General features: G+C 42.4%; 1 long non-coding RNA gene across 1 annotated transcript in view; it reads right to left on the minus strand.

Annotated features, from left to right (window-relative positions):
• LOC133563354 (uncharacterized) overlaps positions 1–10,060 on the minus strand; it is a 31,058-nt gene extending 20,998 nt beyond the window's left edge. Inside the window, exon 1 of the long non-coding RNA XR_009809030.1 lies at positions 9,922–10,060. This is a non-coding gene — a long non-coding RNA (uncharacterized LOC133563354). The remainder of the gene's footprint in view (positions 1–9,921) is intronic.
• Between the last annotated feature and the right edge of the window lie 1,981 nt (positions 10,061–12,041).

A 12,041-nucleotide genomic window follows, 5' to 3' on the forward strand; every position in this document is an offset into this window, starting at 1 on the left:
TTTTGTCTCTTTTTTTTTCTATTCCGTCGCTATCAATATCCTCAAACACGAATCTTTCATCCTCGCTCAAATTAATGGGGAAATTGTTGTTTTCTCGGTCCGAATAGCACTTTTTGTTGGAGGCTCCCATTAAAAATAATGTGAATATGTGAGGAGCCATCAACATGTGACGTCATCGTCTGCTACTTACGGTAGAGGCAAGGCTTTTCTCTAAACATCGAAAGTTGTGAACTTTATCTTGGATGTTCTCTACTAAATCCTTTCAGCAAAAATATGGCAATATCGCAAAATGATCAAGTATGACACATAGAATTGACCTGCTATCCCCGTTTAAATAAGAAAATCTTATTTCAGAAGGCCATTAACAACTCAAGGTTTACAGCAGGGGTCACCAACCTTTTTGAAACCATGAGCTACTTCTTGGGTACTGATTAATGCGAAGGGCTACCAGTTTGATACACACTTAATTAAATTGCCAGAAATAGCCAATTTGCTCAATTAACCTTTAATAAATAAATCTCTCTCTCTCTCTATATATATATATATATATATATAAATATATATGTATATATATATATATATATATATATATATATATATATAAAAAATGGGTATTTCTTCACGGTGGCAGAGGGGTTAGTGCGTCTGCCTCACAATACGAAGTTCCTACAGTCCTGGGTTCAAATCCAGGCTCGGGAACTTTCTGTGTGGAGTTTGCATGTTCTCCCCGTGAATGCGTGGGTTCCCTCCGGGTACTCCGGCTTCCTCCCACTTCCAAAAACATGCACCTGGGGATAGGTTGATTGGCAACACTAAATTGGCCCTAGTGTGTGAATGTGAGTGTGAATGTTGTCTGTCTATTTGTGTTGGCCCTGTGATGAGGTGGCGACTTGTCCAGGGTGTACCCCACCTTCCGCCCGATTGTAGCTGAGATAGGCGCCAGCGCCCCCCGCGACCCCAAAAGGGAATAAGCGGTAGAAAATGAATGAATGAATGAATGGGTATTTCTGTCCTTCAGTCCGTCGTACATTTTTTTTCCTTTTACAAAAGTTTTTTGTAGAGAATAAATTATGAAAAAACACTTACTTGAGTGGTTTAAAAGAGGAGAAAACAGGGAAAAAATGAAAATTTAATTTTGAAACATAGTTTATCTTTATTAATCAACTTTATTTATTTATTTATAAAGCACATTTAAAATTTACCACAGGGGTAGCCAAAGTGCTGTACAATGGACAGGTTAAAAGATCATACGAGGACCAAGCAAACAACACAACACAAACAGAACATGATATTGTTTACATAAACAAACAGTTGCACGTTCATAAATTGAAAATGTTGCAGACGAAAGGGATTAGGCTGAAGTTGAACACTAATTGCGCCTAACCCTATAAACAATGTCAAATACAATATGAGCGTCCAAAAAATATAAAATTTCCTTTGCACAACATATTATAAATATGTTGTAATAGTATGATGAAGTAGAACAAGATTGTAATAAAATTTAGGTCAAAAAGAGACATGAATTAGATTAGCTTTTTGACACGATTTTTCAAGCGAGAAAATCAACCCCTGTGGCAGCAAAAAAAAAAAAAAAAAAATACTGTCAGCATTTTATTGGGCAAGCTGAAAATGGTCCAAACAAGGACACATCACACTCATCAAATACTACTCATTTGCCAAGAAAGAGAGTAAGAGTTTCGGCTGGATAAAAGGAGATGGAAGTAAAAATGTTCAAATTGATAATAATATACTTAGTCCAACTGTTTCAATTCCTAGCATACCACGGTGGATGTACAACATGATATGCAATTATTAAAGAATATAAGTCTAAACAGTGGTGTGCCGTCAGAGCCAGCAAGGACTTTCTGATGGCCTAACATAAACATAAACCATGATCATAATTAAAAATAACAGTAATTTTTAATTTACTTTCCCTAAACATCTAAAAGTATTCATATTCTCTTCATGTCATATTATGCTCCTTCCAGCGCTGTTGTTTTTAGTTTATAAAGTTTTCATCCAATCAGAATTCAGCAAGTTTATGTTGTCATTAGGGGTGTGGGAAAAAATCGATTCGAATACGAATCGCGATTCTCATGTTCTGCGATTCAGAATCGATTGTTTTTTTTTAAATCCATCCATCCATCCATCCATCCATCCATCATCCTCCGCTTATCCGAGGTCGGGTCGCGGGGGCAGCAGCCTAAGCAGGGAAGCCCAGACTTTCCTATCTCCAGCCACTTCGTCTAGCTCTTCCCGGGGGATCCCGAGGCGTTCCCAGGCCAGCCGGGAGACATAGTCTTCCCAACGTGTCCTGGGTCTTCCCCGTGGCCTCCTACCAGCTGGACGTGCCCTAAACACCTCCCTAGGGAGGCGTTCGGGTGGCATCCTGACCAGATGCCCGAACCACCTCATCTGGCTCCTCTCGATGTGGAGGAGCAGCGGCTTTACGTTGAGCTCCTTCCGGATGGCAGAGCTTCTCGCCCTATCTCTAAGGGAGAGCCCCGCCACCCGGCGGAGGAAACTCATTTCGGCCGCTTGTACCCGTGATCTTATCCTTTCGGTCATGACCCAAAGCTCATGACCATAGGTGAGGATGGGAACGTAGATCGACCGGTAAATTGAGAGCTTTGCCTTCCGGCCTAGCTCCTTCTTCACCACAACGGATCGATACAACGTGCGCATTACTGAAGACGCCGCACCGATCCGCCTGTCGATCTCACGATCCACTCTTCCCCCACTTGTGAACAAGACTCCTTTTTTAAATCTTTTTTTTATTTTTTTATCAAGCCTACAAAACAATACACAGAAATACCATAACAATGCAATCCAATTCCAAAACCAAACCGGACCCAGCAACACTCAGAACTGCAATAAACAGAGCAATTAAAAGGACACAAACACGGCACAGAACAAACCAAAAGTAGTGAAACAAAAATGAATATTATCAACAACAGTATCAATATTAGTTATAATTTCAGCATAGCAGTGATTAAAAATCCCTCATTGACATTATCATTAGACATTTATAAAAATAAAAAAAACAACAACCATAGTGTCACAGTGGCTTAGACTTGTATCTCATAAGCTTGACAACACACTGTGTCCAATGTTTTCACAAAGATAAAATAAGTACTATTTTTGGTTTGTTTAATAGTTAAAACAAATTTACATTATTGCAATCAGTTGATAAAACATTGTCCTTTACAATTATAAAAGTTTTTATTTTTTTTAAAATCTACTACTCTGCTAGCATGTCAGCAGACTGGGGTATATCCTGCTAAAATCCTATGTATTGAATGAATACAGAATCGTTTTGAATCTGAAAAATATCGTTTTTGAATCGAGAATCGCGTTGAATCGAAAAAAAATCGATATATAATGGAATCGCCAACCCAAGAATCGATATTGAATCGAATCGTGGGACACCCAAAGACTCGCAGCCCTAGTTGCCATGCTGTACCAAATCTGCCATGGCCTTCAGAATCAACAATGCCGACGTCCGACAGGCACATACATTTGATAGGCAGTTGCATTAGCCAATCAGATCACGAGTTATTGTCAGTAAGGCCTTCTAGCTGGCCTAAGGCAGATCTATATTGTGATGCTATGAGCTAAGTAACATAAGAACTCCATTACCCATCACAGTAGTGCGGAGCACTAAATGTTATACAACACTTCTCAGGCGGCAAGACCAGATATCTACATCTCCAGATTGATTGTTGTCAAATGTTCTTTGTCACATTGTTTACTTTCAAATGTCCATTAATGAATTTATTAATGTATGATGTCTCAGGTGTGATTCACTACAATAGGGCCCCACAGCACACTGGATTCCATCCATCCATCCATTTTCTACCGCTTATTCCCTTTGGGGTCGCGGGGGGCGCTGGTGCCTATCTCAGCTACAATCCAGTTACCGGTAATTGAAATACCACAACACTGGATATTGTTCAGACAAGTTACATTTAAGAACTCGCACACAATGCAACACTGGAGGTGACCATGACGTGTGCATTTTCCGCCCATGTGTACTAGGTCGCGTACGGAGGGGGTGAGGGGGTCTTAATCGACCATTGTGCGTGTGTGGACAAGGATAAGGTTAGGTGGGATTTATCCTGGATAGCCTTCGCCGCATACTTGCCAACCTTGTGGGTTTGAGGTGGGCTGGGCTAAGGGGGGAGGAGTATATTTATAGCTAAAAATTCAAGTATTTCTTATTTATATGTATATATATGTTTGTTTATTTACACATATACACACACATAACACTCCTCTACTCATTGTTGGATTTGAAGCGCAATGCTTTTAGCCAGTAGCACAACCTTTGAAGGAGCATAGGTATGGGCAGCATCTGTGAAATTTGCCGGAAAGGAGTGAGTTTAGGGTTGAATTGTCCATCCTCGTTCTATTCTCTGTCACTATCTTTCTAACCATTCCGAATACCCTCTCTGATGATGCATTACTGTGTGGCATGCACAAAAGTGCCTTCATCAAAAGTGCCTTTTTTTTTTTTTTTTCAAGATGGCGCTGCTGTAGTGGCTGCTGTAGGCAGGAGCTCTGTGCTCTTGTCTCATCCTTTTGTGTTTCCCTCTTGTTTTAATGTGTTATTAAATTTTTTTGCCTTTTGGTCCGGGACCCTTTGGGACTGTGTGACAAGGGGTGTCACTTTTGTGCTTTTTTTGTGGACTTCTGGATCTGCCTCCCGGGAGCCTTTTGGCCATGGAGACCAGCTGCTGGGTGTCTGCCACACCGGAGTCGGTTTGGAGGGACTGGAGGAGATGCGGGTGAGGGGACAGGGCTGCGGAGCTAGCACTGAGCGGTGGGACGAAGAGGCTTCGCGGTGTCTTGGCTGGGTGAGCAGGTGTCGGACACCTCAGTCTCCTTGGACATATCATCGCTCATCCATGCGGACTGGACACTGGCCGAGAGTGGAGTCGGCTGTCTTGGTTGCTTTGATGGGTCTGCTTCTGTCTCTGGCCATGCTCCCTCCACCCCAGCAGACGATGGCGTGGAACACTGCAGAGGCCACCACAGTGGGTATGTTTCTTTTACTTTTAATTCATAGCTGTATGTAGAAGTGTCTGCTTGTATCTGCTACTTTAATGTCTTTAATGTCCTCTGTGTTCTTTGATGTTTGATGTTTCCCTCTTACACACATGTAAGAGGGATGTGTACTATGACTATGAGTTGTTGTTTTTTTCCCTTGCCCTCTGTCTGCACCCCCTCTCCAGGGCCCAGGCTAACACCGATTTTTTTATTTTATTTTAATCTTCTATTCCCCCCCTTGTATACCTGTATCTCATCTTTTTTTTGTAAGGGGCGCTGGAAGCCGGCAGACCCGTCAGCGATCCTGTTCTGTCTCCCTGTAATGTTTGTCTGATCTTGAATGGGATTGTGCTGAAAATTTTAATTTTCCTGAAGGAACTCTCCTGACGGAATAAATAAAGTACTATCTAATCTAATCTAATCTAATCAAATGCACCAGAGTCTGGAATCTTCCATCTCGCCCTAGCAAACCCCTTCCCCTTCGATCTGTCCTGGATTAACTGAAATTCTTGTTTCCAATCATTTTGGAACTTGCAAAGGTAGTTCTTATTCTTACTCGTCGTCGCCATGACTGTCTATTATTCGTTCTTCTGCTTCGTCTTTGTTATGTTTTTGGACATTACTACTTGCCGTAGCTTTGAAGCAATGCATGAAGGGAATCCGGATGTTGTAAATCAGTGTATTAACGTGCCGGCTGGAATAAACACACACTGAGAAATAGCTCCGTGCCTTCCCACTTTATGGTTCATAGATAAACCTATGGATAACGGAGACATATATAATAGTCTCCTTCTTGTTGTGTGTGCAGTTGCGCACTGAGCTCCAAAAGCCGTAGATGTTGTAACGTGACTGGGCCGGCACGCTGTTTATAAGGAGGAAAAGCGGACGTGACGACAGACTGTCCTCACTCTGGTCCGCATGTTGTCCGGCTGGAAATTGGGAGAAATTCGGGACAATGGTTGTCCCGGGAGATTTTCGGGAGTGGCAATGAAATTCGTGAGGGTTGGCAAGTATGCTTGGTGTAAACAGGGCCTAAATGTGAGTGCCAAATGTTAAATCTAAACCAATCCATCCATCCACCCATCCATCCTACCGCTTATTCCTTTTGGTGTCGCGGGGGGCGCTGGTGCCTATCTCAGCTACAATCGGGCGGAAGGCGGGCTACACCCTGGACAAGCCGCCACCTCATCGCAGGGCCAACACAGATAGACAGACAACATTCACACTCACATTCACACACTAGGGCCAATTTAGTGTTGCCAATCAACCTATCCCCAGGTGCATGTCTTTGGAAGTGGGAGGAAGCCGGAGTACCCGGAGGGAACCCATGCATTCATGGGGAGAACATGCAAACTCCACACAGAAAGATTGAACCCAGGACTACTCAGGACCTTCGTATTGTGAGGCAGACGCACTAACCCCTCTGCCACCGTGAAGCCTAAATCCAAACCAAAATGTTAAATCCAAATCTTGAATCAAAATCTAAATGTAAGCTTAAAATTTTAAATATGTGCGCTCAATGTTTAATTTAAACCTCAATACTGAATCAAACCCTAAATCTTGAATCCCAACCTGAATGGTAAAACTAAACCTAAATCTTAAATCTAAATGTGAGCGCTAAATGTTAAATCTGAACCTAAATGTTAAATCTAAACCTAAATCAAAGTATGAGCGCTAAATCTCCCGCAAAGTGTAGGGATTAATCTTTATACGATGTCATTATTCCACATGTCTGCCGCTTGGAACAGATACTCCTACACCTTTCTGACTGCGGAAGAAGGAAACATAACAGATGCTTAATAACAAATATTGCCAATGCCATCCATCCATCCATCATCTTCCGCTTATCCGAGGTCGGGTCGCGGGAGCAGCAACCTAAGCAAGGAAGCCCAGACTTCCCTATCTCCAGCCACTTCGTCTAGCTCTTCCCGGGGGATCCCGAGGCGTTCCCAGGCCAGCCGGGAGACATAGTCTTCCCAACGTGTCCTGGGTCTTCCCCGTGGCCTCCTACCGGTTGGACGTGCCCTAAACACATCCCTAGGGAGGCGCTCGGGTGGCATCCTGACCAGATGCCCGAACCACCTCATCTGGCTCCTCTCGATGTGAAGGAGCAGCGGCTTTACTTTGAGTTCCTCCCGGATGGCAGAGCTTCTCACCCTATCTCTAAGGGAGAGACCCGCCACACGGCGGAGGAAACTCATTTCGGCCGCTTGTACCCGTGATCTTATCCTTTCGGTCATGACCCAAAGCTCATGACCATAGGTGAGGATGGGAACGTAGATCGACCGGTAAATTGAGAGCTTTGCCTTCCGGCTCAGCTCCTTCTTCACCACAACGGATCGATACAACGTCCCCATTACTGAAGATGCCGCACCGATCCGCCTGTCGATCTCACGATCCACTCTTCCCCCACTCGTGAACAAGACTCCTAGGTACTTGAACTCCTCCACTTGGGGCAGGGTCTCCTCCCCAACCCGGAGATGGCACTCCACCCTTTTCCGGGCGAGAACCATGGACTCGGACTTGGAGGTGCTGATTCTCATTCCGGTCGCTTCACACTCGGCTGCGAACCGATCCAGTGAGAGCTGAAGATCCCGGCCAGATGAAGCCATCAGGACTACATCATCTGCAAAAAGCAGAGACCTAATCCCGCGGCCACCAAACCGGATCCCCTCAACGCCTTGACTGCGCCTAGAAATTCTGTCCATAAAAGTTATGAACAGAATCGGTGACAAAGGACAGCCTTGGCGGAGTCCAACCCTCACTGGAAATGTGTTCGACTTACTGCCAGCAATGCGGACCAAGCTCTGACACTGATCGTACAGGGAACGGACCGCCACAATAAGACAGTCCGATACCCCATACTCTCTGAGCACTCCCCACAGGACTTCCCGAGGGACACGGTCGAATGCCTTCTCCAAGTCCACAAAGCACATGTAGACTGGTTGGGCAAACTCCCATGCACCCTCAAGAACACTGCCGAGAGTATAGAGCTGGTCCACAGTTCCACGACCAGGACGAAAACCACACTGTTCCTCCTGGATCCGAGGTTCGACTATCCGGCGTAGCCTCCTCTCCAGTACACCTGAATAAACCTTACCGGGAAGGCTGAGGAGTGTGATCCCACGATAGTTGGAACGATATTGCCAATGACGTTGCATAATTAAAAAAAAAAAAAGCTCCAACTGTGTGCGTGTACAAGGTGTGTTGCCTGAAGACAATCAGACACTCAAACACGTAGACGCTGCACTTCCGCGTTTGACAATGAAAGGAAATGATTATAATTACATTTAGGCATGCAGTGTGACTGAATACACATATTTCTATTTGTGTGTGTGTCTTTCAGCATTTTACTGCACTCTTACTTCATGATTGTGTCACATATGAACGGTTAGGATGTGTTGTAAAGAATGTGTCTTAATTGAGAGATAAATGGTCAAAACATGTTCATAGCAAAGTCATCTTACTTCCTTTTTAGTCCCACTTTTCGGACAGTGGTGCTTTAAGATGGAAAATAAGTACAATAAATGGCGCCTTTTAGAGGGTACAGTAGGCTCGGCTTGTTCCGGTTTCTGATCTGTACTTGATCTGGAAACATGCAAATTCAACGATTAATAACGAAAATGTTGAAAATCATTGGAATCCTACAGAAAATACTTTAATAATTCAGTTCAATGGATGAATATTCATATGTATTTGATGTTATCATTATTTGTTGTTTCTTTTATTTTTTTTTCTCATGCTCTGGCTCTGTTTCAGCTCCCACACCTGACTGCACATCACTGTTGCACAAGTCAGACGGTAAAACCAGTTGATCAGGTGGTGCAACTGCGAGGAATGTCACAAAATAGAATAAATAACTGTTCAAAATTAAAGGGCTTCAAAAAAAAAGAATGTAAAAATACATTACCAGTTGTTATAGATTTCATTTTTTTTATCCATCCATCCATCCATTTCCTACCGCTTATTACCTTTCGGGGTCGCGGGGGGCGCCGGCGCCTATCTCAGCTACAATCGGGCGGAAGGCAGGGTACACCCTGGACAAGTCGCCACCTCATCGCAGGGCCAACACAGATAGACAGACAACATTCACACTCACATTCACACACTAGGGCCAATTTAGTGTTGCCAATCAACCTATCCCCAGGTGCATGTTTTTGGAAGTGGGAGGAAGCCGGAGTACCCGGAGGGAACCCACGCATTCACGGGGAGAACATGCAAACTCCACACAGAAAGATCCCGAGCCTGGATTTGAACCCAGGACTGCAGGAACTTCGTATTGTGAGGCAGACGCACTAATCCCTCTGCCACCATTTTTTTTAATTGTGCAATATTTTTTTAATAAAACCAATCGTAATTGCAGCTAATTAAAGGCCTTCTGAAACCCACTACTATCCACCACGCAGTCTGATAGTTTATATATCAATAATGAAATATTAACATTGCAACACATGCCAATACGACCTTTTTAGTTTACTAAATTGCATTTTTAGATTTCCCGGGAGTTTCGTCTTGATAACGTCGTGTAATGATGACGTGCACGCAAGACGTCACGGGTTTTTAGGAATATGAGCGCTGCACACACACACAGCTAAAAGTCGTCTGCTTTCACCACATAATTACACAGTATTTTGGACATCTGTGTTGCTGAATCTTTTGCAATTTGCTAAATTAATGGAGAACTCAAAGTAGAAAGATGGAGTTGGGAAGCTTTAGCCTTTAGCCACACAAACACACAGTGATTCCTTGTTTAAAATTCCTGGAGGTGAAACTTTACTATGGATCACAGCGCGATCAAGCGAACATGGATCCCGACCAAATGTCAACCAGCAGGTTTCGGTGAGAAAATTGTGGTAAAAAGTCGCTTCTTACCGGATATCAGCTGAGCTTGTGTCGTCCATAGCTGCCGTCGACTCCCCTGAGACACTGGCGTCAAGACACCCGTGGACACACCTCCGACTATCAGGTGTGATTAAACTCACTAAAACACTAGCAACACAATAGAAAGATAAGGGATTTCCCCGAATTATCCTAGTAAATGTGTCCTGAAACATCAGAATCCGTCCCAACGCAAACGCGTTTTTTTTTTTTTTTACTTTTTTTTTTCTAGTCCATCGCTATCAATATCCTCAAACACAAATCTTTCATCCTCGCTCAAATTAATGGGGAAATTGTCGTTTTCTCGTTCCGAATAGCACTTTTTGTTGGAGGCTCCCATTAAAATCTATTTGAATATGTGAGGAGTCATCAACATGTGACGTCATCGTCTGCGACTTCCGGTAAAGGCAGGGCTTTTCTCTTAGCACTGAAAGTTGCAAACTTGATCTTGGATGTTCTCTACTAAATCCTTTCAGTAAAAATATGGCAAAATCGCGAAATGATCAAGTATGACACATAGAATGGACCTGCTATCCCCGTTTAAATAAGAAAATCTAATTTCAGTAGGCCTTTAAATGATAGTTGTACCTGCAGTCTGAGGCTAACATGCCTACAACAAGTCCTCCCTGCAATCTTTGACTTTCCATCCATCCATCCATCCATCCATTTTCTACTGCTTGTCCCTCTCGGGGTCGCGAAGGGTCTGGAGCATATCCCAGCTACATTTGGGCGAAAGGCGGTGTACACCCTGGACAAGTCGCCACCTCATCGCAGGGCCAACACAGATAGACAGACAACATTCACACTCACATTCACACACTAGGGACCATTTCGTGTTGCCAATCAACCTATCCCAGGTGCATGTCTTTGGAGGTGGGAGGAAGCCGGAGCACCTGGAGCGAACCCACGCAGTCACGGGGAGAACATGTATGTATACTCCAAAAGAAAGACCTGGAGCTCGAGGATCGAACCCACAACCTTTTTATTGTGAGGCATATGATCAAGCCCCCGTCACCGTGCTGCATACTTTGACTTCCCGTCATCGGAAATTAACTCGTACATTATGAGATGGAATTTGAAATAATTCCAAAGACCTGCTTTAACGTGTGGAAAATTAAAGATCCACAATGTGTTAAACTTTTAGGGCAATTTTTTTTTTGGGGACATTTATGAACATTTTTTAATTAGAAGTATTTGACTTAGACGTTTGCATTGTGCTTCCCATTTAAAATGTTGGGACTTGTTCTCCATTTTTTTAATATATAAACATTTGAATAAATATCTCCAAATAATACAATTTAAAATATAAATAACAATCTAACTCAAACACAAGAACAAAATGTATTTGCTTTTTAATTAATTTTGTCTGTTGTTGATGAATGATGTAATTACTATTACTGATGATATTGATAATGTTACTGGTAATGTTGTTGTTATTATTGATTTTTTTTTTCTTTCCCGTTCCCGGTGATATATTTTATGTAAGTATATCGTATTTCTCAATTGCTCTGCAAATGTATATCCTTTTTGATGTTGTAAAGCTGGGATTGTGGTTGTTTTAGTTTTATTTTTACTAGATTGATTAACATTATGTATTCAAAAAAAGTTATTTGCTGACTAATGCATTGAACTGCCAACTAAGTTTTCGAACACTTGTCTCTTATAAAAAGGAGCTATAAATAGGAACAGGTTTTTTAGCCATAGTTGTCAATCAAATGTTTCCATACAAGGCCCTGTCATGCAGTCTACTCCGTATTTACTTCACAAACAGAATTGTACTCAAGAATAATACTTAATGTCATTAATATACCTCCATTTTTCATTTCAAAGATGCGAAACACATATAGGCAGTATTTCAAAAAAAAAAAAAAATATATATATATATTTTTTTTTTCATTTTTTTTTTTTTTTTACATTAGATTGGTATTAGTTTGGCTAAGGTTACAGCTTCTAGCAAAGTTTTCACAAGACACTGGTTTACACTCAAACCTCCCCTACTCGGAATCTACGCCTGGATATCATAAATAAAAATAAAAGATGGTTTACGTGGATAATTTTAGTTTTTTTATGTAATACTTAAGTTTGGTAAAGAATTTCTTTGTCAATAATTATCC

This window comes from Nerophis ophidion, linkage group LG12, assembly GCF_033978795.1.
Source record: "Nerophis ophidion isolate RoL-2023_Sa linkage group LG12, RoL_Noph_v1.0, whole genome shotgun sequence".
In the NCBI taxonomy this organism is placed as follows: domain Eukaryota; kingdom Metazoa; phylum Chordata; class Actinopteri; order Syngnathiformes; family Syngnathidae; genus Nerophis; species Nerophis ophidion.